We start from the raw sequence: 20,389 nt of genomic DNA, 5'->3' as shown, positions 1-20,389 counted from the left end.
ATAGCCTAGTCTGACCTCTTCTGGATTGATGGATTTACAATGTCTGGCACAAACTCTACAAGAATTAAAAGCAAATTGTGATAATTTCAGCTCACTGCGATGGTATATGTAGGTATAATAGATTGTTATAGGATATTATGGTACTTAATGCAGTGGAGGGACAAACGACAGCGAGGTGTTTTATTGTTGGCCTCTCTCTTGGTCATAGACAACATGCATCCACAATTTTGTAATTCAAACTTTTCACCCAACTGTAGCCAGCAGTAGACGCGCCTGCGCCTGTGCTGCATTCAAAACTTGAAAGAATAGGATGATAAGTTGATACTGACTGTAGTCTGCTGCTATACTCTCAGCAGTGGGAGCGAAGTGTTTTTTATTGATGAATTTACCGCAGCAGGATTTGAATCATCAGGCCCTCTCTTACACCTAACCAGGAGTCCTACATATTTCATATTGCATATACAACAGTAAGCATGCAGTATTAAATTTACAAAAGTAAAAATTATAATAGTACAGATAAGATAAACGAACACACACCCAGTTCGGTAATTTACAGCTGTTAATACGAAAAGGTTCCGATTCTTTGTTCCTGTTCTAACACCAGAAATGTCTATTGTCTTCCACTAACAACGCTATAATGACGTTTACTGATATGTGTGCTGCATGAAGGGACATTTCGTTTTTGGCTCCTTTGTCGTTATTACAGGACGTGGGGCTATCATCTGGCATCGGGCTCCTCCCAGTTCACTCATTAAAGAGCGTTATGTTTAAAACGGATGACGCGCTTTATCGGAACGGAGAGGTGCCGTTTACAGCGAAGAAACTTGAAAGCAGTGTGAATAAGTTTATGTTTGTCGATCAAGCAGAGCTTCGGCAATTATGCTGCGTCAACATGAGAGAAGCTAGCGATTAAGGAAGAAAGATTCGACCTTTGCTTTGGTAGAAAACCATTCGTATGATGTAGAATGTGTAGTTTTACTTCCTGTCATGAAACGCAGAAAAGGTCAGCCTCTCGGAAGTACTGGATATCAACAAAGACATGACACAGAATGCCAGGTTAGTATTAAATGATCAGACTCAGTTTCCATTTTACCCATTGTTAAATTAAGTTTTCGTTAGAAATACTAGATACAAACTGGAAATTCATCCTATTTCTCATTGTTTGTTAAATGTATCACCACATAAAAACTTTGTTCACCCCTTTTTTATATAAGGTAATTATAGTAATGTTTTGTATCCAGACACTGTCATGTTTGTGTCTTCTGTGCTAATTAAATCTGTGTAAATTGCACATTACGTTTACTTGTGTTTGTTAACCAGGTTGTCACTTGAAGATGGCCTGAGAGGCCGAAAGCCGGTTAGTGACGAAATAAGTACACTTTTGCAGAACATTGGGAAGCAGTTTCCTTCTTAATGAACTTTTCCTTCAATAAGTTTAGCCGAAACCACCGGCAGCCAATATGCAACGGAACGTAATTTTTTTTTTTTTTTGTATGCCACAGTATCAACACAGAAGTCCTACGATCAAAGAGTCAACCATATTCGAAAGCATGTAGTAAGAGATAAATCGTGGAGGTTCACTGAAGGAGTCCATTAAGATTTCTGCAAGATTCTAAATTTTCCACTCTGTTTCGAAAACAAGTACTCCTTTTCTAGAAAAGCGCTGGAATAATAAAGAAAGTGTTTTCAGTTGCGTTATCTGTGCAGCGTTATAAAATTGCAAATTTTGCAGCATCTGACGTTGTTCACGCCCTTAAAAACCCTACCAGGCCTTGTAACAACACCAAACTTGCACGGCACTAGTACACTTTGGTGGTCGCTCTACCCGTCACGGAGAATATTAGATCCGATCATTTACATACCTGCCGACATTTGTACGCGTAAAAAGCTACATTGTCAGCCGACCACGTTTTCTGGGGATGCTTTAACGTCGTAAGTAACCGAAGTGCATAACAGCTGTCCGTCGCTTGTCGGTGCAAGAGAGATTTTTCCCTACGCAATCAACCAGCGCTCATAGTAAAGATGGAATGACGTATTCCCACCATGAGAACCGCGACGTGTACCCTAGCAATCGACGTTCACATGAACCCGCTATTAGTTGCGTACTTTCCTGATCCCAATGGAGTGCCACATCCAGTTTCCACAATCCCCGAATTCTCCACACCGTTTGGCTCCGGAAGTTGACCATGCAGTTGTACACACTGTGCCTGATGGAGCCGTGGGCCATCGCTCCGTTGCCTGAATGGATATAGCAATGTCAGGGGAGACGTAGATGCGATCGAGTATGCTAGCGGAATGGCTGTTCACATAAGTAAAGCCAGGGTGATCACCGTGTAATACCTCCCAAACATCAGCAAGACACAGGTTTTGTACCAAGAGACACAGTTCATGACATAGCTTGATACTGATCTTTCTGAGACAGCATAGTATTTAAGACCCAGCCAATAGCGATGTGGTCATAGCAGCCCAAGAAAAGAGACATAGTTTCTTCTGCATAAAAGCGTGATCGGCCCCGCCTTTTATCTGTCCCAGAAGGGACATAGATATAAATAACTCGACTCCCCTGCATATCGAACGCCAGTCTCCCTGCCGACGCCGAATACTTCAAGCAGGCTAGCTCTGTTCCATTTTTCCCTAGGTCAATAGTTTCACTGCCTCCAGTTGCAGCAGTAAACCCATAGAAGTCTCGTAAGATCTACAGTCGAACTTCCTGCAGTTACGCAACGTCCACACCCGCTGTCACTGGCATATCTCTCAGCGGTTGAAGTTTGATACGTCTGCCGATCACGTGGAGATTAGTGGAGGCAATGTTGTAGGTTTGCAGCTGGTCCGTAGGCAGTGGAACGTTCATAACAACAGGGGAGAGGAGTTTTAATCGCAGCAGCAGCAGATCAACTACGCCGAGCCGCCTCTTCGTTGCACAAAAAATTCTGTCATTCCTGTGCCACCACCGAGGCAGCAGTTGCCTGTGGATCCTCGGCCAAAGATTCAGCGACAATATCATTCCCCAGGGCCATTGGGTGGCAAGGTCTTCAGATACCTCCCCAATGGGACGTAGCGGCTGTGGGAATACTTCCCAGGACAGAGCGTCGTGCCGGCCGGTGTGGCCGTGCGGTTAAAGGCGATTCAGTCTGGAACCGCGTGACCGCTACGGTCGCATGTTCGAATCCTGCCTCGGGCATGGATGTGTGTGATGTCCTTAGGTTAGTTAGGTTTAATTAGTTCTAAGTTCTAGGCGACTGATGACCTCAGAAGTTAAGTCGCATAGTGCTCAGAGCCATTTGAACCATTTTGAACAGAGCGTCGTTCGTCACGTTGGCCGGCAATCAACAACTGTACATCTGACATGAGCCACGGCGGCCTGCCCGGTGGAAGGACACACATCACAACCCGCCGTGAAGGCATCATTTGAAAGCACATCGTTGTGGGGAGAGCTCACATCGGCTCGAGACTGTGTCGTGAGCGCACTGGCTGAGGTCAACTTTCGTTTCTTATGCATGTTTGTAGACCGCTCTTTCCGAGAGTGCTTCGCTGTGTCATATGACTAAAGTGAATCCCAACGCTCAGGCCCGAAGACAGCCATGGACACAATCTTATCAACTTCCATTCCACCATGGGGCTCCCCTTCACCTTATGCTGGAACCGGTGGACCAGGAGTGGGGGGCCGTGGTAAGTGCCACCCACCATTCCTCATCCTGCTTTGACATCACCATTTGCGGAAGATACTGGGGATGGTCAGGCTAATGTATCTGTGTGGGATCTGTCTGTAGCACAGCTACGTAAGCGTGAGGTTAAAATGGCCAGCTGTTGCAAGGCATCAGATCTGTAAATTGGAGCTGGGTAATCCATTACTGAATTCTCTTTCCTGTGACCCAAGCGTATCTTCAGCTGTCAGTCATATATGATTATCGCTCTGCATCCCCCTATGTAGCACCTTCCACACTCCATTCGGTACAGGGTAGGTAGTGAATTGTACTGATTGCTCCATGATGTGGCTGTGAATAATTTCATAGGACATAAGAGGTGACACCACATCTTCTGCCGGCTCTTTGAACAGTAGTTCAAATGTGTGGATCATGCAGAGACCAACTCATCCGATCCACAGTCACTAGTCCAATGTAGCCAACTAAATGCCGGAATTTTAGCAAGTCCCTCGTCTTCTCCAAAATTGCATCAGATGCAGCATCAGTTGCTAATTTAACATAAACCACACTGCTCACAGTTGTGATGTGAATTTCAATAAAGTCAGTGCAGGGGATCCTCACATCATCATGAGTGGAGACACCACATCTTCTGCCGGCTCTTTGAATAGTAGTTCAAATATGTGGATCACCCTGAGACCAACTCATCTAATTCACAGTCACTAATCGAATGTAGCCAACTAATAACCATTTGCTGTTCCTTATCTATATAAACGATATGGAAGACAATCTGAGCAGCCGTCTTAGGTTTTTTGCAAGTGACGCTGTCGTTTATTGACTAATAAAGCAATCAAGCAATCTGAAGATCAAAAAAGATTAAAAAACTATTTAGAAAAGACATCTGAATGGTGAGAAAATTAGCAGTTGACCCTAAATAACGAAAAGTGTGAGGTCATCCACATGAGTACTGAAAGGAATTCGTTAAACTTCGGTTACACAATAACTCAGTCAAATATAAAGGCCATAAATTCAACTAAATATCTAGGAATTACAATTACAAACAACATAAATTGCAAGGAACACATAGAAAATGTTGTGGGGAAGGCTAACCAAAGACTGCATTTTATTGGCAGGACACTTAGAAAATGTAACAGATCTACTAAGCAGACTGTCTGCACTACTCTAGTACGCCCTCTTTTAGAATACTGCTGCGCGGTGTGGGATCCTTACCAGGTAGGACTGACGGAGTACATCGAAAAAGTTCCAAGATGAGCTGCATTTTTTGTATTATCGCGAAGTATGGGAGAGAGTGTCACTGAAATGATACAGGATTTGGGCTGGACATCATTAAAAGAAAGGCGTGTTTCGTCGCGACGGAATCTTCTCACGAAATTCCAATCACGAACTTTCTCCTCCGAATGCGAAAAAATTTTGTTGACACCGATCTTCATAGGGAGAAACGATCACCACGATAAAATAAGGGAAATCAGGGCTCGTACGGAAAGATATAGGTGTCCGTTCTTTCCGGGCGCTATACGAGATTGGAGTAATAGAGAATTGTGAAGGTGCGATGAACCCCCTGACAGGCACTTAAATGTGACTTGCAGAGTATCCATGTAGGTGCAGATGTAGATGTAAACACATACGAAGAACGTTCTAATTTTGAGGAGTGCTAAATCTCAGAAATATATCTTTCGTATTGCACTTTGAAAACAGAATTTACAAAACGATATTTCGATGTTTCAAATATAGGAAAGAACTACATACCGTATACTGATGACAAGTATAGAGTCTGATTACTTATAAAATAATCCTATGATATATTAACATAGAAATTATTAATTTCAAGTGTACATGGTTGCGCATTCATACTGTCGAAACATTCTGTTGAAGAATGAGTGAATCATCTTCCATTATCTTTAGAGCTCTTTGATTCATCACGATATATGAAAATGCAAATGCTGAAATGTATTGAAGAAAGCTAAGCACTGGACCAAGTTCGCCCACATGCCACCAGCAGATACGCTAAGCAGGTAAAACTCTTGATAACAATAGCAGTACTATAATAATGAAGCTATATGTATATGTATTACCTTACTATTACATTAAAGAGGTACTGCCACATTCTGAGTCCACTTTATCTAACATCAGGTCAGATTGCCACATTTATGGTACTTCTTCACTTCCCACTGTCTTTCCACGATTCTCCTTCTATACCTATTTCGTTCCAGTTACGTTTCCTGCTTCATAAATTAGTCTTCATTGAGTCAAATAATATTTCTCTACGTCTCATTCTTGCCATCAAACTTGACTCCATTATTCGTTTTGATATACTTCCATTTTCATTCTCTTTACATTTTTTGTTTTAACCCATTCTTGTCAGTTTTCTTTTTCAGTTGTTTCTATTTCAATTTTGTTCATACTATCCTAATTTCCCCTCTGTCTCTCCTCATTTTTCTCTCCTCGCTTTTTCTCACATGCTTCATAGGAATTTCGTTTCAATGGCTTCGATTCTACTCTCCTCTCTTCTTGTCATTGTCCAGCCCTCAGTTGCATATATCTGTATGTATGCAAAGTACGTCTGGTACAGCACTTCCTTACTCTTCATTGGCACCTCCTGTCCCCGTACCAAGCCCCTCACACACTGGTAAAATCCATTTCTGTGGCGTATCCTTTTGCTATCTTCTGTCTCCGTTCTTGCATTTTCCATTATAAGACTTCTTGGATATCTAAAGTTATCCACAATTTCAGTATCCTGTCCTTCAATGTTAATTTGTCTCTTGTCTTCTCTGTCTCCTCGATTGCCACACTAACCATGCTTTTATCCATACTATACAGCTCTCCGTATCTCTCGACTTTTTTATATAACATGTCCATTTGCTCTCGTACATCCCTACTGTTGGTTCTCCACACTACGATATCATCGGTAACTAGCAGTAACACCCTCTATGAGCTTGCTTAGTCTCCTTCACAATTTCATCCTTCACTGTTATAAATAATAATGGTGACACCACACTTCCTTGTCTCAGCCCTGTAACATCATGGGTATGGACACAGTTGAATGAAGTACTGTTCCCAGACAATCTGAGCTTTGATTTTTCACTGCTATAGACGGAAACCTTTACGTGTGCAGTATCAGCTGCATAACATTTTCTTGTATGGTGGACTCCACTATTTATCTGAGACCATTGAGCTGTCTCCTGTTCCCTCGGTTTCACGGAACCTCTTACTGCGTTGTTCCCTTGTTAATAGATGTATTCGTACCACCTTTTGAAAGACGTTGCACTAGGACCATGACGACCAATCCATAAGATCTCTTCGAGTACAGCACTACATAATCAAGGATATCCACCTAGACTGGCTACGGTCAGTAATGCCACAGTACTATTCGCGTTTGCTCGAAAGGCAAAGGTAAGTCTGCTACAGGACGGGCGAGCTGAGGGCGGAAGTCCCACGTGCTCCAGATCGCAACGGACTAATGCTTTCATTAGGGAAGATATGTGAATGGTGGTGGCCGTGAAATATGAGCGGCGTCAGGCGTAACATGGCGGCGTGTGGGCCAGAGGGCCGACTAATGGCCGGTGGCCGGACGGCGGACTGTTACGAGTGGCTGCGAGCGTTTAATGAGCGCCCAACAATGGCTAGCTGGCCGCTACCGTCTTCATTAACCAGAGGGGCGTGCCACCCAGGAGCCGCGCCCTAGGGGCGTTGGTGCTGCAGCGAAACGGCAGCCAGCAGCTGCTGCGCAAACGCAACACCAGGCTGGCTGGCTTGGGACTGTGTACGTGACATGTACGCCGTACACTGTCGTAACAGAATTTTTCAACATTGAAAAACTAGCGACCTCATTTTGTTGAATACACCAGTTCTCGTCAGGTCGTGGCTAGTACTTGGATGGATAACCGGCTGGGTACACTACACACTACACCCTTCCACCAAAGGGGAGGAGGGGTGGTGGAGCGAAGGTACTGATCACCTCTCCGCAGTGTCTCGTGAAGTGAGGGCATGTGATACTGTTGACGTCGAATGATAACATTAAGCTCTCTGGCCCCCTTGGGGCAACTCAGGATAAGTAGGCTGTGTGCCAGCACCGGTTTTCGCCCTCTCCTTTCTGTCACCATCAAACAAGAAAACATGATTCCACACAACAGACAACCATTACAGTCACCTACACTTATCACATACACTTTAACATACAACGCTCACAGCTCGCGAAGGAAAGGTGTCTGTGCGCAAAGGGCAGAAAGCCTTCCCAGTTGGGCCCTTGAACCAGCCGTTCGGGAACGTCCATCCAGCAATATCGTACGACTTTACTTTCTACCATAGTAAAGTTTTTGGCAAGGTAGCTTTCGTGGACTCAGGACACACATCATCCACTCTTTCTCGATGGGAAGATAGCACGCTTTGTCAAGCACCAAGGTTCTAGGTGTATCTGACACTCTCGCTAGTGGATTGCAAATTACAACCTCTCTTTCACTAAGTTGTCGGATGAGGACATCTCCCTCTATACCGACTACATTGTTGTACTAGGTATTTAAATAATGTAATTAAGAAACTCGTGGCACATTTAGACACCATCAATAGCGGTTCAAACGTTGGAAACTCAAGTTAACAAATTCGTTAAAATAGCTTTCAAATCCACACTAGTCCAAAAATTTATCCAGAGCCATTCATGCACACGTTGTCGAAGCAATCTTAACCATTACACCAGCCCATATCACGAAAGAACATGTTAAAAATCAATAATACAACTAAATTCCAACACGGTTCTAGGCGCTTCAGCCTGGAACCGCGCGACCGCTACGGTCGCACGTTCGAATCCTGCCTCGGGCATGGATGTGTGTTACGTCCTTCGGTTAGTTAGGTTTAATTAGCTCTAAGTTCTATGGGACTGATGACCTCACATTTTAAGTCCCGTAGTGCTCAGAGCCATTTGAACCATAAATTACAACGACAGATTCTGACAGCTAAAGAAATTATGAATAGAATGACAGCACTCATGGATCGATTACCCTTACGTTAAGGAAGTACATAACATAACATGCGAATCTCTCCGAATAAAACAATTATAGACGAAATTCTTAAACTACCAATCAGTTGTGGAAGCTATACTATCAGACAGCCATGTAAGAATAATGATATGATTATTATAAAAGATTTAAAATTAAAAATTCCAACTTACTGGTAGTTAGGAAAATCCATTTCCGCTCAAGTTCTGTAATTATGTTCGCGAGGAAGATGTTTATCTACTTGTCCTCTTCTTTGCGACACGTGGAGAACAAACGCTTTCTCTCCCAACATACAGACGTCAAAGTGGCAGGTCAGGGCAACTTCGCTGCAGTGTTGGTGAGGTGGACTAAATTTTTAGCCCCGAAGCACACCACCCATGTTATAAAACTGCAGGAGACTGTACTCCGTCTCATTCATTGCTCACTCGCGTCTCATTTTCTCCTCGTTCGTTTACTGTGGCTAATTCGTTCTTTGTTAACAGGAACATTGGTGAAGCAGCCAGCTGCCATGGCAGGTAACGGATTGCTCTGATTACCTTGGAGACACTTCCCCTAACCCAATCTTGCTATTAACTCCGACGTGTCATGTAAATACCAGTACGGTATCGACAGACAGGAGAGTTGAGGCCACTCAAGCATGTATTCGACGCTACGAGTTACCAGCAAACTACATAATGTTGCTGAGTTGCTAATAGCGGTAGCCTGTGCCTCCCCTGGCAACGAATTCCTGTGTTTCGCCCTCCTCCCTCCCTCGGCCCTCCTCTCTAGTGTGTTTGAAATTCTAAATATTTTCTTTGTTCCCTACGCAAGCATGTTATTTACTTTATCTGCTGGCGTCTTGTCGTTCCGTTTTAATACGATACGAGCTGGAATAAGGAAACTTCTTTATCTCTTTGATACTTCTTCAAGTCACATATTTTCTCATGTGTAACAGAACCATTTTGACTGATGATCCCGCATTTGCAACATCTCATCAATAACATCATTCGGGATATTGTCAGATATTTCGAAACAATTGATTCGCTCATCTGATAGATAAGTTTGGTTAAACCACAAATAGGTAGGATTTCCAGAACGTTGGGCATAGTTTCCTCCATCTGCTAATTTGTCAACCGGTTAAATCCTCAGTTAGTTAAATCGTCAAATGAATTGTCAATTAGTCAAATTAATTAAAGTATCAGTTGGTCCTTTTTATGTCTTAGGATGCGTCTTCCTGCTGGTCGTCAAATCGTTTGATTGCGAAGAGCCTGTCTACCCAAGCGCATTGTCACCAGCTCTTTGTGATTCATTATAAAGATACTCTTACATTTTATAATGACCGATTTCAACTTCGTCTGTGTATTATTCCGTACTATTCCATCGTGTGGTCGGTCAGATGGTTTTTGTGGGTTACTTTGCAACTACTTTCAAGAACCACAGTAATTTACAGTCTCATGCTTCTGTTAAATTAGGCGAAAGCCTGTTACCAGGACCAGCGACACATGTGCTGAAAGTAGCAGTGCACAGTGATTACAATGGAAATACACTGCTGGAAGCAGCAGCTTGACTGCTAAAAAATTTCTCTTCATACACAATTGTGCACAGCTGGATGCATGCACATCCTAACCACCACCAGCATATAATCACCACTGAATATCTCCTACTTAGTCAAGAAACGATCATCACTGGTGATAGTGGTGCAGCGAATGAGTGGTCGCACTTCAAGGATGGGGTTCCACTGTCGACTCTTCTTGACAATGTACTATACGAAGAGTTAATGGAAGATGGATATTGAACACGAATGTTTTATGTCTGTATCTATTTTTAAATATTTATTGACATGTTAATTTTAGGTTTGATTAATAATTTTCGGATTAGCCAGGAGCCATAAGTAACTGGCCCTGGTATAAAATATACCTCTATGTATGTGTACGTGTCTTTATTTCATTCCTTACTTAGCCAGCAGTTTCTGCTCCAGAATCCACTACTCATCACCCACCGTCAGCTTTCACAATATCAGAGGGATATGATGTGGATATGTCCATATATTCATATGTTAGCCATACCACCCCAATGATGATGACAGCATGTTCTATATAAGGGTGCTTCAAATTTAAATTGTGAGTGCCACTGTTGTTTTTTCACATATACTTAGCATGCATCCATCCAGAAAGTCATATACACTCCTGGAAATTGAAATAAGAACACCGTGAATTCATTGTCCCAGGAAGGGGAAACTTTATTGAGACATTCCTGGGGTCAGATACATCACATGATCACACTGACAGAACCACAGGCACATAGACACAGGCAACAGAGCATGCACAATGTCGGCACTAGTACAGTGTATATCCACCTTTCGCAGCAATGCAGGCTGCTATTCTCCCATGGAGACGATCGTAGAGATGCTGGATGTAGTCCTGTGGAACGGCTTGCCGTGCCATTTCCACCTGGCGCCTCAGTTGGACCAGCGTTCGTGCTGGACGTACAGACCGCGTGAGACGACGCTTCATCCAGTCCCAAACATGCTCAATGGGGGACAGATCCGGAGATCTTGCTGGCCAGGGTAGTTGACTTACACCTTCTAGAGCACGTTGGGTGGCACGGGATACATGCGGACGTGCATTGTCCTGTTGGAACAGCAAGTTCCCTTGCCGGTCTAGGAATGGTAGAACGATGGGTTCGATGACGGTTTGGATGTACCGTGCGCTATTCAGTGTCCCCTCGACGATCACCAGTGCTGTACGGCCAGTGTAGGAGATCGTTCCCCACACCATGATGCCGGGTGTTGGCCCTGTGTGCCTCGGTCGTATGCAGTCCTGATTGTGGCGCTCACCTGCACGGCGCCAAACACGCATACGACCATCATTGGCACCAAGGCAGAAGCGACTCTCATCGCTGAAGACGACACGTCTCCATTCGTCCCTCCATTCACGCCTGTCGCGACACCACTGGAGGCGGGCTGCACGATGTTGGGGCGTGAGCGGAAGACGGCCTAACGGTGTGCGGGACCGTAGCCCAGCTTCATGGAGACGGTTGCGAATGGTCCTCGCCGATACCCCAGGAGCAACAGTGTCCCTAATTTGCTGGGAAGTGGCGGTGCGGTCCCCTACAGCACTGCGTAGGATCCTACGGTCTTGGCGTGCATCCGTGCGTCGCTGCGGTCCGGTCCCAGGTCGACGGGGACGTGCACCTTCCGCCGACCACTGGCGACAACATCGATGTACTGTGGAGACCTCACGCCCCACGTGTTGAGCAATTCGGCGGTACGTCCACCCGGCCTCCCGCATGCCCACTATACGCCCTCGCTCAAAGTCCGTCAACTGCACATACGGTTCACGTCCACGCTGTCGCGGCATGCTACCAGTGTTAAAGACTGCGATGGAGCTCCGTATGCCACGGCAAACTGGCTGACACTGACGGCGGCGGGGCACAAATGCTGCGCAGCTAGCGCCATTCGACGGCCAACACCGCGGTTCCTGGTGTGTCCGCTGTGCCGTGCGTGTGATCATTGCTTGTACAGCCCTCTCGCAGTGTCCGGAGCAAGTATGGTGGGTCTGACACACCGGTGTCAATGTGTTCTTTTTTCCATTTCCAGGAGTGTATGTTATGTTGGTGATGATGATGCAGTTTCTACGACTGCTTGACATATATGAAGTGCCACCCACATCACCTACATCAATAACACCACCAGTGAGACACTCACAAGAGAAGATGGTGCGAGGATGTATGCAGTTGGGAAAGGTGTAGATTTTTGTTAAGTATCTGTCTATATACACTTGCGTGTGTTTAGTTTCAACATAATACTTATAGAACTTTCTGATGTGCGTTTTTCAGAATTACTTGATGGCCTGGAATTACCTAATTTGTGAGACGTGTCAGCTGGTGAGCTTGCAGCGACTCGACTTGCGCCGGCCAGACCATCGTGAGGAACAGCAGCACTGCCGCCTGACCCTTCGCTGATGCGGTCATCAATATCAACGTCCTTATCACCTCATCCCTAACCTACCAGTATCAGCCACACAGCCTGTCTTATTAATGAACAGGTAAATCGCACAGTCGTATTACACTACTCTGGGGTTGCCGATGATTTCATGTATAGGACCTTGCATCACGCATTGAGCTGAGCAGTGTTGGAAAGGGAGCTCCCTGAAATTATCAGCTATCAGTTCTGCACTGTGAGCTGACGCAGCTCCTCCTACGCCCCCCCTCCCAGCTCCCCCCCCCCCCCAAATAAGTGGCTGATGCAGCTACAAAGAAAAGCACCATTGGTATTTGGGGCATAGGGGGAGAATGGCGTGATATCGCAGGGTGAATCAATTGCAAAGTCGTACAGAACTTTAACCAAGAGCGTCATACTGAGCTGTTTTCCTGATGTGGAGAAGAGAGGAGCTGATAAGGCACCAGTCATGTACTCCACCTTGATGTGTACTCGCATGTTTTTTATATATATTTTTTATTTTATGGGACTTAACTGCTAAGGTCATCAGTCCCTAAGCTTACACACTACTTAACCTAAATTATCCTAAGGACAAACACACACACCCATGCCCGAGGGAGGACTCGAACCTCCACCGGGACCAGCCGCACAGTCCATGACTGCAGCGCGTCAGACCGCTCGGCTATTCCCGCGCGGCTACCCGCATGTTTTCGATCCAGTTAATGGAGGGCCCAGTTTCATCCCTCTTCCGGAAGATATTGCTGCTTAAAAAGCATACATTAATATTCGGAACATCAAAGAGGGACATAAATATTGCTTCAAATTGATACTTCTGGCTTGCAATAGAAACTGGTCAAAAGATGCTTGTTGTGCAGATACTTATGAAACAACTAACGTCTGTGGGCATTATAAATTTGAAGGCATCTCATTACCCACCACAAACCCAGCCCTACCAAAATTGAAGAGACAGAACCCTACTTATTCGGTTCATGTTTCCAGTATGGGTGCAGGCGAGAAAAAAACTTTGCTGGAAATGTGAAGCTTGAAGAATTTTGACCTCTCTACTTTTCCAAAATAGGCAGTCAGCATCCTAAACACATAGATTTCCTGTTACTCTCCGTTGGCGAGACGTATCATAACGTCTGGCTCAAGAACGTGTCCCTCCTACTTGCCACCCAACAGAGAAAAAATTAACATAAACAGCATTTTTAGCGCACATACTTCAACTCTTTTACCACGCATGAGTATTTAGAAACCTATCTGATTCATTTCTTGAACCAGTAACCTATATGTGTGAAGGAACACTGTCCCTTTGTTGTATATGCTGACTTTGAGTGCTTACTGCTTCCTGTGGTGTGTTGTGAATGTGATTACACAGCTTCTCACATCAGTTTCACAGAACAGCACATACATATGAAGTTGTACACTCATGTAGTTCCAGTCACAACAGATTCGAATAGCACGTCGGGAATAATCCTGCAAGCTCGAAAAATTTACGTTCAGCATTGATGCTTTTTATATATGACCTACATGAGGTAAAATAAAACTGTTATAAGCTTTATATTTAGTACTATGGTTCTGGTCGTACGAAACCACGATTTTCCAGGTATACTTTGTGTCGAAGGGGCCCTGTTGTGCTAGTCTTAGACGACCAGTGTGGTACGTAAGTAAGGTTATCGACATATTTTAAATATAAATATCTCATTGTGCGTTAATGCAACCCCTCTCTGGCTTCTGAAAATGAAAAGTAAAACAGACAAAGATACTTGAGCACGTTCTAGCCAATAACCAGGTGTTCCATGTCACCACGTATGATTAAGAGTGCTACAGCATCTTACATGACAACACTGCAACCACAGAGAAGAAAGGTACTGAAATGCGTTTCGCAAGGCGATAGACCTGAAATTTATAAAACGATTCATTACACAGTACATTACTCTGGCCTAAGTCTTCTTGACTGAAGTGTACAATCAGATAACGAAAAGTAGAGTCGAATAGTCTATTCCAAAAGAACAGAAATACATTAATAACGGCTATGGGTGTTCTCGCGTTTCGTTTGTGCTTTCCTTCATACCAATATGATGCCTAAGCCTCATCTCTGGTAACCTACAGAAAAAATAATCACCGTATATGGTTATGCAAATTCATTAAATTGAATAAACCTGTCACGCAACTGAAATATCTTATTCAGTGATAATTAGTAGGATTGGACTAATGAAGCATGATAATATGGCTACCACACCAAGCGCATAACATATTAAGGAAAGGAGGGATCATCCTTTGTAACAGAAACAAGTGGTCGCTATAGCCTCAGGTTTATTATTGAAAAGGAAAACACATGAATTATCCATCGAGACAGGCAACTGAAATTTAAACTTGGAATGCAACTTCTAATGTGTGGACTCTTACCACGGCACAGGTGGATCAACACGATAAATCCAAAGCTCTGCGACTAATACACGAATACGAACAGTGACTGTAAGCATTGTTATTAAATTACAACTAGAACACCGAAAAAGAGGATCAAACGTCAGTAGACCTCCATAGCTCCTTTTCAAAGCAAACTAACTAGCTGTGAAGGATTAAAATGGAATATATGTTTCCTCAAGGGAGTGAACCAACATCGTATCCGTATGGAATCGGCGTTAGCAACGATGGTTCATCTTACCTTACTCGTAACGTAATGTGAAAGGCAGCAGTAGTAGTGGATGGATATTCTGAGTTGATGCCTCTCTTTGTACTCTATGCTCAGGTGGAAACATCGTCGTACAAGCCAGTCAGTTTCGTCTTTCAGTCGCCTATCTAACTATCAATGTTCTTCGTTCTTCACGTCCTGTAATCTTCCTGTTTTTAGCCAGAGAAAGAACCCGCGGTCCGACAGTGACAGAAATTGCGAGTTCCGTCCAGTGAAATTCGAATAAAGATGTTAAAGTTTCCGACTCTTTCCAATTTTTACCATTTCCAACGAATAGTACTCTAGCGTGAGGGCACGGGTGGGAGATCTGCCACACTTCATAGCAAAATTTCGGAACAGATCTATGAGACACCTGATACGTAGGCACAGTCGAGGAACTACGTATTCTTCGGAAAATAACCGTAGGAAGCAATTAGAACGCAGAATTATGACAATTTAAACCGAACATTATGTTATGTCGTCTCTCCTGAGGTAACAAGAGTCACTTGCTAGCCTCTGGGAAGCGACTCCTGGCTAGAAGACCGACACCTTGCTAAAAGACTTCTATAAGCAATGCTGCGACTTCTCGACACTGAAAAGTCGTCCCATGTCCTGCTTGAAGAGCGTGGTATAAGTGAATGCGAATGGACGCGAATGCCCGTCTGTGTACCTGAGTCTGCGACTTCACAAATGTTCAGATGTGTGTGGAATCTTATGGGACTTAACTGCTACGGTCATCAGTCCCTAAGCTTACACACTACTTAACCTAAATTATCCTATGGACAAACACACACACCCATGCCCGAGGGAGGACTCGAACCTCTGCCGAGACCAGCCGCACAGTCCATGTCTGTAGCGCCTGAGACCCCTCGGCTAATCCCGCACGGCTGCGACTTCACCTCGGGCTCTGAACGTTTTTATCGTAGCTGAACTTGGCGGGTCGTTTCGAGTCGATCTATCTTTGGTTCACTGCCGCGCCATGTGGCCAGGTGGCGTTACGGGGCCGAGAGGCAAACGGAGCGAGGGAGAGTTGGAGTAGTACAGTTTCGTTTTGTTTTGTCATAGGGCGCAAAAACAACTGAGGTCATACGCTCGTACGTAAAAACACGAGGAGAGGAGTTAAAAACAACTACACATTAATCCCAACCGAAGGAAGACAAGACAGCAAAAAATAGGGACGTGAAGAAAGATCTATAAAATACGCTATAGAGACAGAGGTCCAGATATAACAATTAAACGGCCTTCGCCATATTGCTACGACGGATAAAAAGTAAAACGCCGTCGGCAGCCCGTGCGTCCTTCACTAAAACGGCCGGTAACTCAGACGACAAACACAAGCGGGAACGTAAGAGGTAAAAAAAAGGGCTTCTCGTCAGGAAATGGAAGACGGTCAAAACTTCAGCACAATGTGAGCCAAGTGGTGGGGGGTGCACCGAGCTGTACGAGCAAGTGTGCGCTGCTAGGCGTGCTACGCGCCAGTGGTAGCTCTTCGGGCTGTGGGGGTCTGGCAGCATTTTGCGCTGGTCTTGCCGTATTTTGGCTGCATGTTTGCTGACGGGCAGAACTAATTTTTGGCGCCTTCCGCTTGTCAATTAAAGCCATATTTGCGGAGAACGAAACTAATCTCCTGGAAGCGGAGGTATTACTGTCCAGGAATCTGGATACATGCTGAGAACGAAGCCAATCTCCTGGAATCGAAGGTATTACTGTCCCGATACAAGCATTGTAATCACTTCCTTTTGCATTTGAATTGACAGTGGGACTGAGCACTGACTTGAGATTATATTTTAAATAAGTGCCTTCACCTGATTTGGCCCCGGCTGTGTGTAATGTGAGAGTGTTTAAGTTTGCACGCGAGGAATTTGTTTTAAATTCGTATCCTTTTTTGTACTGAAAATTGGTGTAAAATTTGTTGTGTTTTATTATTGCCAACGTGGGCCTCCAGGTTTAAACTGTGGTTACGTCGCTAGATGGTTGTTTCCCTGGGTGCATATTCTGAGTGTATGTAACCTATTATCTACTCGTGGAACTGTGGTAAACTATAAGTTATTGATACTTGATTTGTCTTGTTTTATGTTCTGGAGTTTTACATGTAGCAAACTCTGCAATACTTCAGGTCTTGGGGATTACTCCTTAGTTATGTACTCTTCTGACTCTTACTTCTGTAACGTAATATTATTGTTGAAATGTTAATCGTTCTTGTAATTTTGATCCAGTTGCAATTTTTGATTCAACTAGTTGTGCTCAAGTTGCTGCTTCCCCTGGAAAACGATTCTTTTAAAGAAAAAAATTAATTTACAATTTTATTCTGAGCACTAGCCCACTTTAAGAACTTTGATTTTGATGTTTTTAATTGCAGTCACGTTACATAGTTCTGAGATTAATAGAGCAAATTTCTGGATTAAGTGATGGTTCAAAGTAACCTCCTTTTCTATGTGTGTGTTTTCCTAGACATTCCTCAGCGCGTAATTTGCCCATTTCAGTTGCCAACTCCTCTTAAAAGGTCTTTTGCTAGCCACCTTGCTGACTCCGAACTTTGCAGTCCGCCCACCACGCACAAAAAAGTGCAAAGAAGGCAATGGAAGGGACAGTCACTGGAGATATTGAAGATTTGATCCAGGAAACTGAGCACAAAATATTCTGAAATACGTTGCGTGACCCTTTCAGAGAAACCTGCCCACGTAACAGTATGACGTCAACGGGAATCTGTCCAGAACTGTTCTGTGCGATGAAATTACGAGTTACGGCGTAGCCTGTCCGGAACTGGAGCACAGCTGTCCGAGATAAATTCCGCATTTATCTCGCTGCTGTTTCCACGAACCTGTTCAGCCTTAACCTTTGACTGGCGCCGCCAGTTCACATTTGCTGGGCTGTGAGGTAATAATAGTAGCTGCTGAGCTAAGTGAACACCTTGATATCCACCAGATGCGATGCGAGCTGCGAGCCCGGCGCCGTATCATATATATATAACGACAGTGGCTGTTTACCTGCGCCGCCGTTGTGCAATGGCCGCCCCAGCGCTGGTCATACGAGCCTAATTACAACGGCTGGAGGAGGACTGACATTAAGCGCGCTGCAACGTGTAATCTGGGCCGCGCGGGATGTTGCCACCGGGTCCGCGCCGCCCCATACGCGCTGATTTATGGTTTAAATAAGAACAAGATAGCCGTAAATACTGGCTGCCGGAGATGAACAAGAACGAGCCCCCGGCACTGCTCGGCGGAGCGGTTCAGTCAGCCCCCGTCTCGCCCGTGGCACCCATTGTTCCGCACGACAACAAACGGCCTCAGCTCTCGTGAACTGCCTACAGGCGCGCGGAGGCGATCCGGTTCACACGAGTGTCGTGTACTCGACCGCTAAGTGCTCATACGGTCGGCGAACGGTCTATTAAACTCGTAAGTGGACGTCAATATATTTCTGTTTCTTTTCAGACCCCCCTACAGTCACACAACGACTCCGTTGAATCCGTACTGACACGCTCTTATCTGTATCTTTTGGGTAATTTAGCAGCGATGCTTTGATTTGCAGGTATCGGGCACCCCGCGAGAGGTCGCTGTTGCTAACGGTCGGTGCGGAGGCGCCACACAAACACAGAGTGAACAGAATAGCCAGGGACCAGGTTGCTAGTAGCCAGCAATACGCAAAAGTCGGCCAGGGCGGTGAAGAGTATCGATATTGGATAGCTGTCAGTTTGGAGGTGGCTACGTTCTGAGACCAAGACCGAACTGTTGGGAAGGAAAATGGCGCAAGACAGCGATGTAGTCTTTCGTCCCTACAGTCAACCTATACATCGAAGATGTAATGACGGAAATAAAGCCGGCCGGTGTGGCCGTGCTGTTCTAGGCGCTTCAGTCTGGAACCGCGTGACCGCTACGGTCGCAGGTTCGAATCCTGCCTCGGGCATGGAGGTGTGTGGTGTCCTTAGGTTAGTTAGGTTTAAGTAGTTCTAAGTTTAAGGGGACTGATGACCACAGATGTTAAATCCCATAGTGCTCAGAGCCATTTCAACCACTTGAACGGAAATAAAAGAAATATTAAAGAGCTGGATTAAAACTGACGGTGAAAGGCTGTCAATGATGAGATTTACTGATGACATTCCTATCGTCAGTGAAAGTGAAGAAGAATTACAGGGTCTGTTGAACGGAATGAATAGTCTAGAAAGTACATAATACGGATCGAGAGAGAATCACAGCGAGATACTTAATATAATATTGGTGATCACGAAGTAGATGAATTTAAGGAATTCTGCTACCTGGGCAGCCAAATAACCCTTGACGGACGAAGCAAGGAGGACATGAAAAGCAGACTATCACTGGCGAAAAGGGCATTCTGGCCAAGATACATCGACTAGTATCAATCATAGTCCTTAACTGAGGAAGAAATTTCTGAGAATGTATGTTTGGAGCACAGCATTATACGGTTGTGAAACCGGAACAGCAGAGAATGGAAGCACTTGGGAAGTGATGCTACACACGAATGTTGAAAGTTAGTTGGAATGATAGCGTAAGAAGGTTTTCTGTAGAATCGGCGAGGAAAGGAATATATGGAAAACACTGAAAGAAGAAGGAAAAGGATGATAAGACACCTGTTAAAACATCAGGGAAACAGGGAATAGCTTTCATGGTACCAGACGGAGAGTGTAAAAAAGAAAACGCTTCTGGGTAGCCACATGCGAAGTCGTCGTTTGTTTCGGCCGTCTGTATTTCGTCTGTATTTATGTTGCGGAACAATCGATATTGCGGAACCAGACTTCATTCCGCCACAAATGTCCTTGTCGAGGCTTTCCTACTGCGGGACTGAGTGGCAGTTATCTCCTTCGTAACGGAAGTTAATAGCGATCGTCTGCCTGCCGTATTGCACAATAACTGAGTTGTGCCAAAGGCGCGTGAACTTGTTGCCTTCCGTGAGAGTTGGGAAGCGGTACTTTTCTTTTCAGACTTACAGTGACTTTTGGGAGTTTGAATGTCCCAGTACCTATTGCAACCACTGGGTAGTATTTTGCCATAAATAGTTGTTGGCTCAAGCTTGAATGTGCGCTTTTCTTCCAAAGGGGCCGTGGATTGCTGTTTATTCATGGCTGAATTTATATGGCCAGATCAGGGGCGTTAAATGTGCAACACTGTTTTTTTTTTCTTCTTCAAATGAC

This window comes from Schistocerca serialis, chromosome 2 (genome assembly GCF_023864345.2).
Source record: "Schistocerca serialis cubense isolate TAMUIC-IGC-003099 chromosome 2, iqSchSeri2.2, whole genome shotgun sequence".
Classification (NCBI taxonomy): Eukaryota; Metazoa; Arthropoda; class Insecta; order Orthoptera; family Acrididae; genus Schistocerca; species Schistocerca serialis.
This window is presented reverse-complemented; position numbering follows the sequence as displayed.